Raw genomic sequence first — 20,877 nt, 5'->3', positions numbered from 1 at the left:
ACTAATCTCCAGGTTTTGCTGATCTGGGATAGGACTGAGGTTCCCAGTTTGATGCTAGTAGGGGTTTGTGTGCATTTCCCACTCAAATTAATCATTTTATATTGCCTCGAAGACTTGTACTTTGTGACCCTTTGTTCCTGTAGAGTTAAAACAAAAGGACTGGATGTACACATGGGAAAAGATTCTTATATGTTAAGAATAATGTATCAGGAAAGAAGCTGGGTCTCCACAGTGTATGTGACTGTAGTTGAAAAGTCATACATACACTGTGACTTTTCAGAAGTGATAGAACTGTTAGTCTGACAATATATGTAACTGTTATGTCATCCACATTCACATGGATTGTTTTGAAGTGGGATTTTAAAACATGATTATTAATCCATATTTTATTTATGAAACTCTTTACTAAGTATTTTCCCACTGGATACAGTTTTTAATTACAAATTAAACTAACCAAGCATGAGTACTTGTGCATGAGTGCTTCACTATAGAGTTTTAGGTTAATTTCTGAACAGAGCTATAAGAATAAGGAACACTGTAGTTTTTGATCCTCTGCCTTGAAGGGCTTCTGTGCTCCACCTTTCCACTCTGTACCCTCAGGTTCTGCCTAATTCTGTTGGCAACAATTCTCATTAGGTGCTTGAATTCTGTGAGAGATTTAAAAAATGTTCATGTGGAAAGTAGGCATTAACTAGGTTTATTCCACTGGCATTTCAGAGGCGTAATACAACACAGCACAAAAGTATTTATTTCAGGGTTTTTTTTTTGCCAGCAGTCCTGAATTGATTTACCTGTATGTATTGCATCTATGCATCTCTAAAGGTAGAGATATCAAATAAGAATAGAATCTAACCACCAACGAAGGTATCATTCTTTCACCAGAAATAAGCAAATGTTTTGCCTGAGCAGTGAGTTCTCTGATGGATTTGAGACACTCCTGTCTTCTGCATCTTTTATGCAGTATATCACTGTGGCTGCCAGGGTGCCTAGCTAATGCAAGAAATTTTGTCAGCTGTGAGGAGTTGATGATACATTTAAAGTAATTTATAGGAGATAACAGAGACAGAAGGTATTCTATCTCAGCATAGGCACCCATAACTCAGTTATTTAACTGGGGCTAGCTGGGCTGTCTTCCCTATAGGGGCACTTCTCAAGAATGATTCAGCTCAGTATAGGATAGATAAATTAAACAGTTCCAAAGTTAGATGTGTCCCATGCTGAAGAAAGATATTTGTTGTTTGTTATTGAGGTCCCAAGGTTTAGTGTACAAGAGATGGCTAAAATAACTTGCTTCCCGTTTCCTCTCCACCCCCTCTGTTCCCAGTATTCATTTTCTGAGAAAAGGTTCAACGGCTTCTTTTGAACATCAGTCTTATTCTGTTGATGCTTTTGACACTTGCCAGTATCTGAATAGCCACAGACCAATACTGCTGGTTGTTGTGGTTGGTGTTCTGCATGATACAGTTTGGCCTACAAAGGATTTTAAGAGCTACTTCTCAGTAAGAGCATGCCTATTTCTGTACAGCACAGTTGTAAATGCCCAGAGTGGAGAAGAAAAAAAATCTAAGATTTCTTTCAGCCATCACATTGTAAACATATTTATTGCACTGTCCTCATCATCACAGGTATATTAGCCCCACAGTGTAAGCTGAATTTTATGAGCTTTATTGTAAATTAGAGAAAACAACAGAGGGGATTGCAAATCAAAGTGCGTAGACTCTTCAGAGTTCCCCTAGAAGGATTTTTTTTCTAAACGTGTTTCACTCTTTGCTTCCTTCCCTCCCTGCGGGCTTCAGTTCCCTGGCACAGCCTTCCCTTCTCATTACAGGAGCCCTGAGTAGAAGGTCACTGGATAAGGAGGAGGAGGAGGAAGCCTCATTCTCAATGAAGGGGAAGGGGTGTGGAAATGGCGCTGCCTCTGCTGAGTGCTCTGGTAGCCTACAGCTGTCAGTCATCCTCGTTTGTTCTGCCATTGAGTTTAACGGGATTACTGGGGTGCTTAAAGCTAAACAAAAACGCAAATGATTGCTAGGTGAAGGCCCAAGGGGCTTTTAAGAGCACAGGCTGTAGTTAATTGCTTCTGCCAGGACAGAGCAGTTGGGGGCATTTAAAACTCAACAGGAGTAAGAGCTCCCTCTGCAGAAGTAGACCTTGTTATCATAGTTTTCAGAAGAATGTGATTGTTCAAAGAAACTGTAACCTAAAAGACTCAGACTTTATCCTTCTGTTCATAATTTAATGTTTTATCAAACTAATAGATTAACATTTATTTGCATTGTTCTCCCTGGGAGGTCATTAAACAGATTTCTGCCAGCGGAGTGCTGTGAACTGCTCATCTTCTGCCCCTTGCTGGTGTTTCATGTACTGGAGAGATGTTGCTTTCTTTTATTTTTTAAATGTCTTTGCTTGACTTTTCTTATTTCCTTTTGTGATGAAGCGGCTGTGATTTGTACAAATTATGCAGCTGAATTAATTTCTGGTGAATACTTTTCTTACAGATTTTGTAACTAGATGCTAAAAATTTGTTCCCTGTTCCATACATCAAACTTTCTCATTCCTAAAGTTAATTGGGATACTACAGTACACTGAAAAAAAATAAAAGAGATCTATTAATTTAAATGTATTTATATATGTGTATATATACAATGTTTGACTTCTGTAATTTTTCATGATATGCTTTAGGATACTGTACTGGTAGATTCAGTGTGAAGAAGGTAAAGAGCACAGTGGAATTCAGTACTTCATGTTGTGAGCTGAGCTTATTCAGAGATAAGAATATTCCTGGGATATCTGCACTGGGGCCACTGACTCCGTCAGTCCTGGGCAACAGCAGAAACTCTTGTACCCATTAAAAACACTTGTCATAACAGATTTTATAGTGACATCTATGACAATTTTCCTTTCCTTGAATCATTAAAGTTAGAAAAGACTTCTAGGATCACCTAGTGCAACCATCAACCTATCCCTCACTGATCTTGTCTCTCAATGCCACATCTACATGTTTCTTGAAAAACCTCTCTGTGCAGGTCGTTTTTAAAAGCCACTGGCCAGAATTAGTCAAATAGTCTTGTTGCCAACTGGGTAGCTTTATTCCTCCTCTTTAGAAGAGCCTGAAACCAGCCAGTGTTAGACACAGTTTAGTTTTTGCATTAAATTGAAGCAGAGTTTTCTCTGTTCATGTGATATTTATAGAAATTACTGTTTCCCAACTGGAGCAGAAATATAGTAAGAGTTTTCTGCATGTCTGTGGAAGCAAAGATGAGCTTTTAGGAAGCAGCACAGGGACATTTTGAGCATGTGTGCTGCCCAGTATGATGATTGAGCTCACATCTCTCCTCAGCAACAACGTTCCCTTTACATATAAATTAATGCTAAATTCTATAACCAAGCAGAACTCTACTTCAAGCATTAAAGTTTCATGAGACAGTGGTACGATAACTCTGCAAAACCTGGCAGAACTTATTTTAACAGGTCAATAAAATGAAAAATTAAGAAAATACATATATTGGATTTTTATTTTCCTTTATTTTTCTTCTAGTTTTGATTTATATACTTTGCATATTGCTTAGAAGGTAGGAATTTCACTCATTGGAGAACTTCATTCAGTGTGCACTGCATGCATGAAGATGATACCTACCCAAAATTTATGCATTCTGAATATAGAAGAATAGGTTAGTGATACAGAGTGCCAGAGAACACGTGAAATAACAGGACTGTGTTGGCCTCCAGCACTTCAAGAGGACAAGAAATTGCCTTTCCCTCTTCAGAATGAAGCTGGCTGCTACATGGTGATGCTGTACTTTCTGGCAGTTCCTGCTGTGGTCAGGGTAGGAATTCTGGTATTTAGGCCACAATTCAAATATTGTGTCTTGTTCTGGGCTTCCCAGTACAAAAAAGACAGGGAGCTTCTAGGGAGACTCCAGAGGTGGGTGATAAAGTGATGAGAGGCCTGGAGCATCTCCTGTATGAGGTAAGGCTGAGAGACCTGGTGCTGTTCGCTCTGGAGAAGAGAAGGCTGAGAGAGGATCTTATCAATGCCTATAAATATCTAATGGGTGGGAGTCAAGTGGATGAGGCCATGCTATTTTCATAAGTAACCAGTGACAGAACAAGTCAGCGTGTACTAACTGGAACACTGAAAGTTCCATGTGAACACAAGAAAGAACTTCTTTACAATGAGGGTGACAGAGCACTAGAACAGGCTGCCCAGGGAAGTTGTGGAGTCTCCTCTGGAGATGTTCAAAACCTGCCTGGACACTTTCCTGTGTAACCCACTGTAGGGTTACAGTAGATTACTGTCTCTACCAGGGCCAGTTGTACTACAGAGCTTACTTTAGATTTCACAGAATCACAGAATGGACTGCGTTGGACAGGACCTCAAAGATCATGAGTCTCCATCCCCCAGCCACAGGCAGGGCCACCAACCTCCCCATTTAATACTAGACCTGGTTGTGCAAGGCCCCATTCAATCTGGCCTTGAACATCTCCAGGGATGGAGCATCCACAACCTCTCTGGGCAGCCCATTTCAGTACCTCACAACTCTCATCATAAAGAACTTCTCCCTGACATCCAACCTAAGTCTTCCCTCCCTCAACTTAAAACCATTTCCCCTTGTCCTGCTGTTATCTACCCTTTCAAAGAGTTGATTCCCCTCCTGTTTATAGGCTCTCTTTAGGTACCTAAAGGCTGCAATTAGGTCACCCCACAGTCTTCTTTTCTCCAGGCTGAATGAGCCCAGCTCCCTCAGCCTGTCTTTGTAGGCGGAGCTGTTCCAGCCCTCTGATCGTACTTGTGGCCATCCTCTGGACCCTCTCCAACAGCTCCCTGCCTTTCTTGTGCTGGGGGCTCCAGACCTGGACACAGTACTCCAGATCAGGCCTCAAAAGAGCAGAGTAGAGAGGGACAATCACCTCCATGACCCTGCTGGCCACCCCTTTTCTAATGGAACCCGAGATACCATTTCCTTTCCAAGATGCAAGAGCACACTGCTGGCTAATGTTAAGTTTTTCATCTGTCAGGACTCCCAGGTCCTTCTCTGCAGGGCTGCTCTCAAGGACTGCTCCTTCCAGTCTGTATAAGTGCCTGAGATTCCTCCAGACCAAGTGCAAAACCTTGCACTTTGCTGTGTTGAACCTCATTTGGTTCACCCAGGCCCACCATTCAAGACTGCTGAGGTCCCTCCGAATGGCCACTCAGCTTGGTGTCATCAGCAAACTTTGTACTGTTATAGCTCCGTTCTAGCACTAATATAAGGAAATATGCATTCTCAGAGTGATTACAATTCAGGTCATGTTTCTTACATTGTTAGTTCTGTTTTCTAGCAGAAGAAAATATGGTCTGGCATACATGGAGTCACCTGTGCTTACAAGGTGAGGAAATAGGCTTTGTTTCTATCTTAATATATTGTGCAGTGTTCCTTGCAGTTGTAGATGTGGGCTGATTTCCAACCCAGAGGGGTCTATATTTCAGCATGAATGCAGTGATCCATATACTGTTATTATCACACCATGCAACGCAATCTCTAAAGCACCTTGGGGTCCATCCCTCTTGGCTGAAAAGCATTATAAAAATGAAAGGTATGTTCATAATGGTTAGGAGCAGAATACTGCATTAGCCTCCTTGGGCTACAGTGATGGATTAAGGGGAGCTGCTGCCCTCAAGAAGAAAAGGCTTGAGTTATGTGCTTCCTCCTCAATGCACTCAGATTGTGCATATATTAGGAGTAGTTTTGTCAGACTCTGGCAGAAGGCTGAAGGAGTGTGGGAAGGTGACCAGCTTTTCTGTAATAGATCCTGAATGTTATTTATCATACTCGTAACTCTCTTTGAAGTACATGCAGAGATTCCCTCCTGGGTAGAGAGGAAAACAGAAGAATGAAAGGAAACATGATTTTATATGTGCTTGATTGAAGTAAAACTAGAAAAGGATTAGCTTCTTCAATTAACAAAATGCTTTTTGAGATATCTATTAAGTGACATAATGGGAGGTCACTGAGCAGGGGGACAGAACTGAGAGCCCAACAATTTTTAGCCTCACAGTCTGTTACTTTATTCCCAGCTGACAGCAATGAATGATTTTTTTGTGGAATAAAGTATCCTGTGGGACTATGTTAGTTGCAGTGAAACTTTCATGGGGAGACTTTTCATAAGAGAGAAACCAAATGGAAGGTCTGTTTTGGGGCAAACTGTAGATCTGGGAGGTGGGAGAGCTTGGGTTGTCAGCTCTGTACTCTAATTCAGAAAATGCTAAAACGTCCCAGACGAGCTTCAGAAGTACTTGTGTCTCTTTATTTTCTTAAAGAAGTCAGAAGTCTTGGGCTTGGTCCAGCCCCAAGCAGAGGATGTTTTTGTGACCTCAGCAAGTTCTCCAGAGCAGGAAAATGCATTTCCTGTTCCAGTGTACTCTTCCCAGGGCTGATCATCCTGGAGTGGGAACACAGTTATATTGGCATTATATATATGTATAAAGTATCTAACTGGGGAACACTGGGATTGAGTTTTAATGTTTTTAATTTTATATCCTAAGTTGCTTGTCAGAAACTGCTTATTTTCCTGAAATACAAACAAAAGAAATGTGGCTTTTCATGAAGCAAAGGAGTGTTGGTTTGCGTTTCGATCTCTCCACTCATCTGAGAAGGAAATATCCTTCAGAAAGCCCTGAGGAGGCTATGGATCAGGTGAAAAACTGGCTTGCCCCAAGCTAAGAGAAGGCCCGGTGAACTGAGTATTAAGCAGTGTAATATGTTCCCCTGTTCTGTGTTGTTGTAGGTCTGGACTGAATAATTGTCTCAAAGCAATTTTCCTTTCATTTTCAGTGCATTCTATGTTTTTCATTTTTAATTTTAGCCTTAAGCCTATCCATCATTTTCCAGATCCACAAGGTACATCTGCTGTTTCATTTTCATTTTCTCCTTCTGTTCTTTTATCTTTGTCTCTAATCATTGATTTTTGTAACAGTTAATTAATATTTCAGTGTGTTATTAGTTTCTGTGACATTTTACAATCCGTGCAGTTAAATCACACCAGACTTCTTGAAATTACCAGCTGTGTTAAGTCAATGAAGCTAACTTTCCAGGGGAAAACTGTTAGAAACACAGCAGAGAAGCTTTTCACCCCGTGGAAGTAATCAACTTTGTGTCTCCAAAATAACTCAAGGAATAGAATTTTTTTTTGGCTTATATTTTCTTAACTCTGCTTAAGAACATATTTATCCCCAAAAATTCCTTCTACAAGTTATCTGCATAGTTAGCTATGCATCTGAAACTTTATCTTTAGTGTATTTATACCATGGCAAGGGAGCCATGCACTGTGTTAGTTCACTGGTGTGGGACCTTTTCTTGCTGGGTGAATGTCTTTCCCTCTGGGCTTTCACCAGATGGCTTTCTACTGGCAAAGGGACTTTTGATCACATGTGCCTCCACGGAGAGGAAGGGAGAAGTATAAGCTGGACAAAACTCTAGTTTGGTAGAGCAGAGATCATCCTATGGGACAGCTACGGTCATAGGTTTAGGGGATTTGTACTGTGAGTTAGAAATGATTGCTTAATGATCTAGAGCAAGGAAATATCATCTGTATCACACTCCTTCAACACTCAGTAAACATGGAAGTAGGGCATGAACAATGTATATACCTGTTATTTCAACTAAGGAAGATTCTAAGAAGATTCTAAGAAAGAATCTTCTGTTATACTGAATGTTACCTTTTACAATTATAAAGAACTACAGTCTTATTACTTATGACTTGGATTTTTGGATTTTGCACAAGCAATACATAAGTGCCTTACATTGCTCAGCAGTTCTGTTCATGCTTAAAATCAGTTAGGTAAAAATACCCAAAAGAGAGGGATTTCTTTTACCAGTTTTAATGTACAGCTCAGAAAAATTGGTGTTTTCTACCTTTTGCCAGTAGATGGCAATAAGCTATAGACTTGTGGAATTTTAAAATCCAGTGTTAAAATTGCTGGGTTTCCAAGAAGCTGTTTGAAACATAATTTCAGTGAAGAGATATTAAATGCAAGAAAAGTAAACTAAAAGTTATGAAGTTATTTAAAATATCATTTTGTGCTTGGACCTCTAATTCAATGGGAAACTATTGCAGCAAAAACTGAACAAAAAGTTTTCTCCAGGATGCAACAATATGTATGAATTTTAACCAGAACAGAAGAATTGCTATACAATTGCTTTTTATGTAAGATTATAAATACCTACCTATAATGTAATCATTGAATAATCACTGTATTGCAGCACAGTGATCATTTAAAATATGAGAGAAGAGTGACCTGAGCAAAAAAAGAAAATCCTGTCTGCGAGAGGGAAGGAGATGATCAGAGACAGAGGTTTGCTTCAGTTTTAGCAAGATCTTCTTTACTACCAGGGTTTGAAAATGCTGAACACAGATAAAATTAATGACTGTTGAATGAGTAAATGTGCTGAAAATTATGAAAGAAGGGGGGGGGGGAAAGAGTGTGTCTTGTTCCTGTATTTCCAAATGAGGCCTTTGCTGGCCCATTAGCATTGTCCCAGCTTCACAACTTGTTTGTGTTATCTTTGTGGGCTGCAGAGGACAATGGGGCAAGAGCTTTACATGCACAGTGGTTTATAGCTTTGGAAATCTACTAGAAGTGAGTTGCTTTTGTGCATCCTTTGGGGAACAGGAGCTGCAGGATCGTATCAGAGCAGTCACAGAGCTGCACCAGGGAACTGGGTCTTTCATGTATTAAAATACTGTTTTCTGTCACACTTTGTGGTGTTACAAAAGATATAAATACAAATATTCCAAGATCAAAACTAACATGTCCAGCAGAACATGTTAGTTAACTACAAATGTTTGACTTTGTCTGAGCATCCTTTCTTGTTTTAAAAGGAAAGAAAAAATACAACATGATGGAATGAAAATCAAGGTAATCCATAGCTAAATAATTGCAAGAAAGCATGTTTTTGAGGGGATGATATGAGATAAAGCCCTTTTTTGCTTCAGGAAATGACTCCTACAGACAGGATAATTTTTATTTCAGTAAGGTTGCTTTGTTTAGATGTAGCTCTTTGATTTTCTCAGGATCTATGTTCACTGCTGCTTGAGATGCTTTTATAGTTGGAAGCCATAACAAAACTCATTATTTGTGTGGTTCTTTAGGAAGTTTGTGAACATGAAAGTTCAATTTAAATGTCAACGGTCAGTTAAAAAATCAGTTTTTAATTCCCATTTATTGTTTCTTATCAAACACACCCATTTTAAGAGGTTTCTTACTAAACAATATGCACTAAAAAGAAGGTAAAATCTATTGTCTGAAGAGTAAGAATCTGTCCTGTTTAGTTTGCAAGCTGTCACCTGAACTGGAGATTACAGAATTGGAATTCAGCTGACAGGTTTGCTAATGGTGCATAACATGAAATAAAGGAAAGGCAGTCTCGCTGTAACAGTAACATACTGACTTTGCTGAGCAGTCAGCTAGAGGTATTCTGGCAATTTTTGACAGATGTGGGGTTTTGGAGCAGGCTCATTTAAAAAAAAAATTAGTCTTCTTATTCAAAGATGGTTTAAAATTGTTACAAGAATTTAGATTGAGAAAACTGCTAGAGTTCAGGAGTTGATTAATGACAATTCAGGTACATTACCTACCATCATGCTGGTAATTGGCAGAAAATGTGAACTGTGAAGGATAAATAGGAAAAACACTTTTGAACTAAAGAAGTCACGTTAAAAAATGTGTTTAATTGAGAATATAATGTATTTTGGGGTATATGGTATTGTAATCTGTAAATTGGGGACTTAGTGACTATGAAATATTACTTAGAGCTCAAAACAAAACTACACATCCTGTTTACTGCATTTTTTAGGACATAGCTGCTAAGGCAACTACAAATACATTAAAAATCTGGTCATTTTCTTACTATATCACAGAAAGAAATTCAGTTGAATTGGGTACCTTATATTCAGTTGAGAGATTGAACATGTGATTCTCAGTCCACACTAAATCCAGACATTCTAAGATTTCATTCCCTCAAACAAGAAAGCTTTGGATTTTGCTGTAACCTCAACCTAGAGATTAATTGTTATACTCCAAGCTCCCATGCTTCTGCTTGTGATTTTGGGAAATTCCTGTAGGTGCTGTGCTGGGGATATGAAATGATTCTGCTGCATTTGAGATGCACTGAACAGTGTTGTTAAATTGTGCTTTTTCCAGGAGGATCCACAATAAGGTCAGTCTAGAACCGTTCATGTGTGTCTATTAACGTACATCTTGAGTCCATAAAGCCTCATCACTCTGAGTGCTCTGATAAAGATGTTTTCCATCCTTCAGACTGCTGGGCTTTGTCGTGCTGGCAGAAAGTGACAAAAGATTGAACAGAACATATCGCAGCTTGCATCTCAGCTTTGGGAACTGAGTGCTTGTTGTGGAAAGTGTAAAGGAGCAGAGAGAGAAAAAAGAAGAAAAAGAGAAGAAGCAGATGTAGAAACTGCAGATAGTAATGAATATTGCACTGTGCCCTCTTGGCAAATATAGTGGAAGGGCAAACCATACAGACTGGGGCAGAATCCTTCCAACTTTATGTATTCTTCAAGTCTTACAAGATGCCCTGAATTCTATAATCAAATCACTTAAGGTCATTTCCTCATGGGAATGCTTATACAATAAAGCTAATAGTATTAAATGTGCTTCATTAGTTAATGTAGGAGTGAGTGAAATTGGTTTCAAAGTCCATATCAACTACTATGCTTGAGATTTCTTTGATTCTTGTAGCAGAAGCAGTGCACCAGTGGATGTCACTGCAAGCACCCAGGCAGAGCTCCAAAAGGATGCAGCAGCTGAATTTCTGCAGAGGATGCACAGGAAAAAAAAAAAAAAAAAGATCAATTTGTAATGCAAATTATTGCTCTCCTTCCATGCACTGAGAGATAGGAATATTGTGCTTCTGAGAGTTAAGAAAGCAAACAAACAAAAAATCCCCTGTAATTTAGCTTTCCTTTTTTGTTGTTTTCAGTGTGGTTTATCATCCAAAGTCATGTATCTCTAGTTCTTTTCTATCTAGAACAAGCAAGATAAAAATAACAAATGTACAAGCCAATGATAAATCCTGCTGTGTCCGTAAAGTTTCTGTTTATGTTGTTACAAGCAAGAGAGTTGATAAATTGGGAAATCCCTGAAGCACCATTTAGTACCCAGCACACAAAAATATTATTTATGTAGATAAATAGCACTCCCTTAATGCGGTAAATCTGCCAGAGAGAAATCTGTGTGGTTTCAGTATTTGTAATGTGAGCGTTTCAGAAGCATAAGTACCAGTTTATGCAAATAGGTCCCAAACTCATCAGTTTTACCTACCTTATTATTGATATCTATCTTCATTGAAGCCGTGTACTGAGTGCACTTCATTAAGGCTGACAAGCCAAAGACTGCTCCTTCTCCCTGGGAAATGCCATCTTCTTTATAATGCAAAAGCTATTAAATGAGCTTTTTACAGTAAGTCAACTCTCTGTTTCTCTCCCACAATAGGGGGTATTTTTTTATTTGACTCCACAAATCCTGCTTAAAGAGACATGGGTAGATTCTCTACAGTGAAAAAATTGCACCTTTGCCCTTCCTCAGTGGAATGTGTTTATCCCCCATGGTCCTAACTGCACAGTAAGATATTAACTGTGACCTTGTAGTTAAACCCTTTGTGGGAAGCTTAAGCACATTTTTTCTTTTTTATATTTTAAATATACATAGCACAGAAATATGTTGGTTTTTTTTGCCTCTCCATTGCCTCTAAAAATATTTTATTTTTCCCTACAACATGTTATAATTAACCTGTCACATGGTGATATTTAAAAGTAAAATGAAGCAAAGCCCTTTGTATGCAGTACTTTGGTTAGAACTGCTGAAGGGGGCAGATATTACAGGTTTGGTGTTTGCAGAGACTGTTCTGCAGCCTTTTCACACAGGTTTCTTGCTTGATCACGTACTGTCTATAACATGTGAGAGAGGGAACGTGCTGACTTCTCTTACAGGCCAGTTCAGTATCTTGCCTGGAGAGAAAAGCATTTCCTTTGTGGTGATGTTAAAAACAACAACTCCTGCTTTAGACTGTTAATACAAATGAATTTTTGTATTGTATAAGCCAGGCACCTTCCTGCCTTAAAAAGATATATATATATCTACAACTGTTGCTGCTTTATGTATGCAGAGTCCTTCTGTACTCTGATCTAAATATGTGAATGTTTCTGTGGCTTCATGATTCCACATCAGGTGCCAGAGCAGGAATATGGCATTCAAGTTCTTTTTCTAATGATAATTCTAAACCTCCAAAAACGTTTACCAATTCCTTTCTTCCTGATCTGCTTCTCAAAACGTAACAGACAACATTCTTCTGTGTTCTGTGCACTCTTCTGATCTGCATACTGTTACTTCTTGGGCTGAACACATTAGGGACACTGTAGAGTATTGCAAATGATAAAATGATAGAATCATAGAATCATTAAGGTTGGAAAAGAAATTGGTCATCTAGTGCAAAGGTCAGTTCATCCCACCACACCCACTAACAATGCCACTAAGTACCATATCTGCATGTTTCTAGTACACCTCCACTGATGGTGACTCTACCACATCCCGGGGCAGCCTGTGCCAATGCCTCACTGCTCCTGGGAAGAAATTTTTCCTAATATTCAACTCAAATGATGCTTTTGATCTAGATAAGAAACTTTGCCTTTATCTCTGAGGTGTTTTAATAAGAGTACCATGTGGTTATTCAGTCTGTTTGGTTTTTTTTTCCTAATATGTTTTATTGCTTGCAGTGAGACAGGGATTAATTTGTATATCTCCATGTGCCTGGTGATCACAGAGGCTGCAGCCCACAAGCTGACAGCTGAGGGAAGGGTGCTCCGCTCTGCATGTGCTTCCTTCAGGCAGAAGTAACTGTTCTCAAGTATTTAACTGGATTCTTAGTTCAGAGAGAAGCAAAGAGGATTTAGGATTATGTCCCTATGCTAGAAAGGAGGAGAAAAGAGCACAATACTATTGTGTTTCAGAAAAAACTTCCCTTGGATAAGGTGTGATAAATACGCACATTTAAGCTAGGGTTTACTTCAATTCTTTTCAGAATTTCGAAGCATGGCTCAAACAAATCTTCTCACTAATGCTTCATGTAGCTCTTTTATCTATGTAATGTCTGTGTTTGCAGTTCTGCCAGAGGCTGTGTTCTGCGAGCAATCTGTGTCTGAGGGACAGATTGCAGTCCGGGTCACTACATAGAGCTTCTCATCTCATGCACTGCTATCTCAAGCAATGGCAAACATCTGCTCTTCACCAGACTTTTTAATAATGGATGTGTATTTGGATGCCTTCCATGCTGACTTTTCATCTGTTCCTCATACTTAGTACAAAGCTGTCTCTAGTCTTGGGCAGAAATGACTGTTATATTAGGATTATGGGCTCTTTTTATCTCAATTAAAATGTTTTCCCTACATAAAATATCACTAAGGACTCGAGATCTATTTCTGCTGTCCATATACACTATCATAGAATGATAGAGTGGCTTGGGTTTGAAGGGGCTTTGGAGATCATCTGGTTCCAATACTCTGCCGTGGCCAGGGTTGCTACCCACCAGATCAAACTGCCCAGGATCCTATCCAACTTGGCCTTGAATGCCTCCAGGGATGGGGTATCCACAGGTTCTCAGCCTGTACCAGCACCCCACCACCCTCTGAGTAGGAAAATCGGCACTCAAGGATTTTTGTGGCTTGTCATGGATGCTGTACGATGGGGGAAGTACATTTCAGAAGAGGTTATTTTTTTCCCTCATTCATTCATAACTATCTTTTCCTGCCTCCAGCTTTTGAATGTGTACAGTTTCCAAAGCCTTTATATCAGTCCACAACGTTTTCTAACTGATTTTCTCCCCATGCTGTTTAGGAGTGACTTAGTGCAGGTCTGGAAGAGAAACTTTATTGCATTCCTGAATCAAAAATTATTATGATATCACCACAAAATGAGAGGTTTGTGTTTGTGTTCTCTGTGTCCTTCCTTCCTTCCTTCCTTCCTTCCTTCCTTCCTTCCTTCCTTCCTTCCTTCCTTCCTTCCTTCCTTCCTTCCTTCCTTCCTTCCTTCCTTCCTTCCTTCCTTCCTTCCTTCCTTCCTTCCTTCCTTCCTGCCTTCCTGCCTTCCTGCCTTCCTGCCTTCCTGCCTTCCTGCCTTCCTGCCTTCCTGCCTTCCTGCCTTCCTGCCTTCCTGCCTTCCTGCCTTCCTGCCTTCCTGCCTTCCTGCCTTCCTGCCTTCTTTTCTCTCTCTTTCTCTCATTCTCCCTTTCTCCCTTTCTCTCTTTCTCTATTTTTCTCTCTCTCTCCCTTTCTCTCTCTCCCTTTCTCTCTTTCTTTCTTTAGTGGTACTGCTGTGAAGAAGCACGGAGATGGAAGAACGTGATGATGTCTAAAGGAGTCTGTGCTGTGAACCATCACAGTTTTTCAGTTAAATTCTGGGTGAGTGGTTTTTTTGTCTTAACTGTGAGGGCAAACAGGGGATATGACTTTTGCTCTTTCCTGCTGTCTCATAGAGCTTTTTAGGCAGGATTCCTGTAAAAGGAGTATTTAAGACCAGGGCTTCAATTTCCTCCAAGTCAGATAGGAAATCAGATTTTAGACAAGCATCAGTGGCTAAATTGGGTGTGGGATTATTTTAGTGTGATAAATCATTGTATGTAAAGATCTTTTTTTTTTTTAACTTATAATGAGTTGGTGAGTGTTTAATTAGGATACAGTTTGCTCAATGAATACATGAAAATTTTCTACTTGCTACTATGTAGACCTATATATTTAATTAATAATAATTAATAATATTAACTGGCACTTATTTTATAGAATATTCTAATCAGTACAATAGAATCCTTGATGGAGCAAAGCATTATTCATACTTTAAAAGTAATGTAAATTTCCAGGAAACAGTTTTTGTTTGTTTGTTTGTTTGTTTGTTTTATGTTGAATTGTCATGGTCAGTACTCTTTGGGATGGGTAATGAGATGTATTACTGCTATCTGCATTTTAAGATTTTTGATTTTAATCAAAGATTAAAACTTTACCTATAAGGATAATCACCACTGTTACCTAGAAAATGTGCTATTTGGCTCAGTTCCTGCTTGCATTAAATTGATATAGAACTGTATTTTGTTGTTTTGGTAGCCAGAAGAACCAAGAAACAACCACTGCAAACAGTAACTACACAGATTTAGCTGTTCTTAGTCAAACTATATTTAGTGCAGAAGTCAGGGACAGCAGTGATATGCTTAAGTGCCACCCAAAACCTCAGTAGCTAATGAGATCCATTAATGAATAAGTAAATCAATGTGATCAGAAGACTTGTGAATTTATTAATAACTTTACAAAATATTGAAGTCTAGGAATAACAAGTTCAAATGAACAGTACAATACATTTTTATTTTGACATTTTTATTTGAATGGTATTAAAAATATTTTTAGTATTATACCATTACAGTCACAGTTTGGAAGTGAGAATGAAAGAAAAGCAGAAAGCCAGAAAGCTAACACGAAGGGAAAATATTAATTTTCACCTATTTTGTTTTGTATTTTGATAACTCTGCTGATGGCTTGGCCATTGGTGTCTCTTTTATGACTGAGAAATTGTCTTAAATACATTAATTGAAAGACTGCTTGTCCAAGTTACTTGTTCTCTGTTGTTAACCTAAACAACAATTTGAGAATTATAGAAACTATTGGGTTCTGTTCTCTTCACTTACTGTAATCTGTTCTGTGAATGGAAGCATCAGGGATGTAATTTCTGAAACTCTAAAAGGCAACTACATGTACTATTAGAGTCTTTCAAAATAAAGGCTGCAATTTCAATAATTTCAGACATGGAAGTTAGGTGTGTCATGAGAAAATTCAGTATTTGACTGGGCAGGTCTAAGTGATGTATTTCTGAAACAGTTTGCCACCAACATTCTAAACTTAGAGCTACACTGTGGGCAAAACTGCCCTTGTAAAACTATTTTGGCTCGTTCTGGAACTAGGCTGAAAGATGCATGAGGGTATCTGTCAGTTTTAGATGTTGAGAATGTAATCTACTTTCTTTTGTTTGTTTGTCCATTTTTCTGACAGTATGAATGAGGATGCATTAGGATCTCTATCCAGAAGAGGTCTTAAATATGAACTTGAAAATATTAACCCATTTTAGTACTTTCCTGAATCGAACATAAAGGAGTCACTTTTGAAATCCTGTTTAGATGACTGAAGAAAGTTCAAAAAAATTGTTTTGTAGAATCCTGTTAAACTGTTGTTATCTATCTTTGAAATCAGAATATTAGTTATAAGCACCATCCTTGCCATAAAATGAAAAATAACAGCCAATCTACTCTCTTGTCTAGAGAAAGGCACTATACTAACTGTATTGTTACTCCTATATACAGTCAAAAATTTCCTCTACTTTTATTATCCCTTAGTATCTGGCACAAGAACATGATTGTTCTCTCCTTTTCAGGCATTTGAGGCATTTCGTGCTCTATACTTCTTGATTATCAAGAAGTATGCCTAATCCTCTGGCTTTCGAAGTAAATATTACAAGTTCTACTGACTGGGAGCATTCTAATTCAAAGTATTTGAATGCAAAGAGGCTGAAAGCCTGAAGGAATGCTGAAATATAATTAGGTTTCATTGCATATTTATGTCCAAGCACCTGTTCAGAGCTTGTCCATCATACTTTGTCACAGAATAGCCAATATTTAATGAGTTCATTCATTACTTTACCTTCTCTGCCATGATGTTTGCAGCAGCTTCCATTTATCTCAGTAAATTGAAGTTCTATACAAAAGCTTATTCACTTAAATATTACAGAAAGGAATTGCTCACTTTATTGATCGAGTGTTCCTGCACTGTCTACTTCTACTTAAAGAAATAAAGATTAAGGTACTACAGTTCTGAGAAGCAAGAGTCTATTTTAGTAAGCAAATTCCCCAAAGGGATGATGACTCTAGGACACATTCAGAGTTTCATTCTACTGTTAAGAGCTTTGTAAAAATGAAAGTTTTCCCACAACTCTAGGATTTTTACTAAACAAGAAGTAGAAACTTCTTTCTTTCAGGTTTTTTTTTCTCCTTTTTTTTAACTTGCATTTGATGTTACAGACAGGTTTTGAAACACTGTGCAGAGTCATTGCATTGTATGAGCATAACAGAGCAGACAGCTCTGAGATAAGAATAATTTTGCTCAATTCTTTTGTGGAAGCTTTAGGTCATGCTGGGCAACCTCAGGAACTAATGTTAAGTGCTTGGATGCTCATTCAAAATAAATAAATAAATAAATAAATAAAAAGAAAACAACAACAGAAAAAAAAACAGGAAGACAGAAACTTTCAGGAATAAGATCAGATGAAAAGTAGATGATCATTGGTTATGATAACTTTCTGGATTTATTTCTCCTCTTCAGATGATTCTTCCATTTCCTTAGTAATTTCTTTACATTTCCTAGTGTGTTTTCATTCCATTTTTTTCACAGGACTTATCAGTTATTTTATTCTTTTGCTTTTCCTGTAATATCTCAGTGTGTCTGGATGGAGAATCCTATAAGGGAGGCAACATCTGCAGCCTTATATTTCAATAGCAAAACTTAATGCAGCTGAAGGCTTTCATTTGCTGTGAAAGAAAATGAATGTGAGGCAAAGAGCTGAACATTCAGAAAAATGAAATATAATTTTCTTGGGTATGAAGAAAGAGCTATCCACATTAAATTCACAAACAACAACACAATATTTGGAGGAAATATGTGATTTAACTAAGATAACAAGACTTTTTTTCTTTTTTTAAATGTATTCTCAAGTATTCTCTGGTATTCTCAAGTATAAAAGTAATTACTGAATAAAAAAGTAAAGCTTTCATTTCTAGGTTATAGTAACAGAACTAAGAGATTTTTGTGTCTAAATTGTGTATATTTTGCTTTTCACATTCTCTACCATGTATATCTACTATACATCCCTACTCTTAGCATTTCTGTTTTCCCAATATGACTATCCTATTTTTAGTCCATCTTCTGTTTGTCATTATTTTCAATTATTTTTTTTCTTGGAAGGTTACCTACAATTATCATAAAATATTAAGCTGTTTTAATAAAGCACACTTTCAATGTTCTGTACAACAGAGTTCTAAATAAACAGAGTTCTAAATAAACTTGTTTCTTACCCAATTAAATTGTCTTGAGGTATCAAAAGGCCAGTGCAAATGGCCATGTAACTTAATAGCTTAATAAACACAGCACTAATCAAATTCTATTCCTTAGACAGATTCTTTAACTGCTTCCCAAATGCAATAGAACCATGGACCTCAACACTTTTCTGACAGAGGTCCTAGTTTTTACTTATTTTCAAATGGGGGACAATGAAAAAAAGCAGGAAACACAGGGCAGGATGAAGTTGTATTTATGGTAGAGTGGATTAAAATAAGTTATTATTTCTGGGCCTACCCTCTTCCAAGAACAGTATTTTTTTTCTCCTTTACATTGCAGTTTGATTAAGTTAATGCAGTATTTTTCCATGGGAAGCTAGGTGACAACTAAGTGTTTTACAAAGAGGAACAAGTAAGCTAACAAAGAGATGGGAAAGACAATGTAATGGAAGAAGCTTTGTGAGCAATAGAAGTAATGAAGTTTATTTCCCAGTGGAGTTCTGTCATGTGTCTTTGCTTCAATACCTTGCTTCCACACATATATGCCCAAACAATTTTCAGGCTTGCTTTTCATCATCACTGGGACAAAGATTGCTTGGGCTGTAGCCAGCATGCATGGAAGCTGCATGGGCAGCTCTATGGCTCCATTCTTGAAGGATAACAACTTTTATCACCTTTTCATCAGAGGGAGTATATTAAATTTAGCTTTCTTCTGGATTTCATTGACATTGCATGAGGTTAGAAAATCCTATGAAAAAATGGGAGTGAATGGGTGAAGAGGAAGTATAGCTAAAAAGCAGGATACTGTTATGTACACATAACAAATGATATTTTCTCCATTTTTATAACTGAAATGAATAAAGACTTGGAATACTAATTTAAACATGCTCCCTTTTATTCGTATGTCCATAGAATTGCAATAGAACTACTTCCAAATGGATATGATCTTTTTCACTTCTTTTTTGCAGGAGTACCTGAACACCTTCAGTAGGGATTAGAGCTCCACTGTACAACAGAACATCAACATCTGGAAAATCACAGTAAAGCAGTTAAATAGATAGTAGTAGTTCCAGAGTACTGAATATCTACTTTTCACCCACTAACGAGCTGATGCTGGGGGAAAAAGGAATACTAACCTCTGATCTTAGCTCTTCTTTGACAGTTCTGTCCTCTTTTCCACTACACTCTTAAGTGCATATGTCCACACTTTTCAGCCAGAAAAAAAAAAAAGAGTAGCAAAAGAAAAGGAAATGATACAGGAATTTCTCCAAAGTCTACATGATGCAGACTCTGAGAAAAAGGATCTTTTTATATGTCTTCCTCTGCCAGATAGTGTGAACAATTGGTTTGTGAACAATTAATTTGCTGTATCCTTCAACATTTAGATGTGTCTGGCTCAGGAATATGTCGCTTACTTCAGGGACAATATGATTACTAAGCTAACCCAGTTAAAGTCTATTGTATCACTGTGAGCAAATGCTTCTGCAATCTGGTATCTGAAACATCCATATGGATGAATTAAACTAATACGATTTTCTCCTGGAGGAGAGTAGGCTACAGAAGACACTAATTTCTGATTTTCATGCAGTTGATGTTACAAATAGCATCAAATATTATCTTACTTTTTATATTTCTCTTGCCTATTTAATTTTATTCTATTTTTTTTCTTGTCCTCAGAAAACCATGTTCTTTTTCTTGAATTATTAATGTAATTATAGTATTTATTTATATACAATAACAATTTAAAAAAAGTTAAAAAATAGCTCTGCACCCTTTCTAATTCTTTTCACTTCTCCCAATGCTTCTACCACACATCTGGTAAGTGCCTGAATGTGCAACTGAGTGTTGAATCAAGTGCGTGAAGCTGCACGTAGAAAACAAATAGGTAACTGCTTCTTCAAGAAACTGTGCTTCAGTCACACTCAGTCTTATTTTTATTCAGAATTCAAACATAAAAAATGTAGCAACTCTGATTTAGCTTATGGACTGAAAACAATTTCAAACTAGCAATGCAAACTTGCACTCCATGAGTTGTCTCCTTACATCTTCTCAGACCCTGGAAAATATACATAGATGTAAGTGAAGATTTATTTTATGCTGTTATAATGGTAATACAATACCTTCTCTAAGAAACTTAAACTTGTTCATCAGGATTACAATCTCTGTCTAGTTTAGAACTGATGACTTGGGCCCCAGAAATTTATAGCAGTGATGGTAACGCAACAGAAGGGAAGGTGATGGATTGGTTTCACTTACTTCCCCTTGCTGTGAGACACTCCATTACTGTTGATACACTCAGCAACAATGTGAGAGTTATGTAGTGAGACAATGGTTTGCTCCTGTGATAAGGTTTATTGACCAGACAAAGATCTCATGACAGAGCGAAGTCCTCTTGTGTCTCGCATTTCAGTAGTAGGAACAGTAATACCCCCTTGTTGTATGAAGAATTTCAATGGACAGAAATACAATACTGAAATTTTCAAGTGAGAGAATAGATTACAAGACAAAAGTATTAATTCTATCTTTTTTTTCCTATCATTAAAATATCACTAATAATGAGCTACACTTTTTGAAAAATGCAGAATTTTCTGTTCTCTATCCACAAGAGACCACAAAGAGCTCAAAGTGAATGTAATTGAATTACAATACAAGAGTGGCAGAAAATATTTGCACATTATTTATTTCTGTTCATCAAAGCTTATTTACATAGTTAATCTCACACAGCAAACTATGTCCA

This window comes from Cyrtonyx montezumae, unplaced genomic scaffold (assembly GCF_038088225.1).
Source record: "Cyrtonyx montezumae isolate F1298 unplaced genomic scaffold, pur_monq_1.0 scaffold_13, whole genome shotgun sequence".
Lineage (NCBI taxonomy): Eukaryota > Metazoa > Chordata > Aves > Galliformes > Odontophoridae > Cyrtonyx > Cyrtonyx montezumae.
This window is presented reverse-complemented; position numbering follows the sequence as displayed.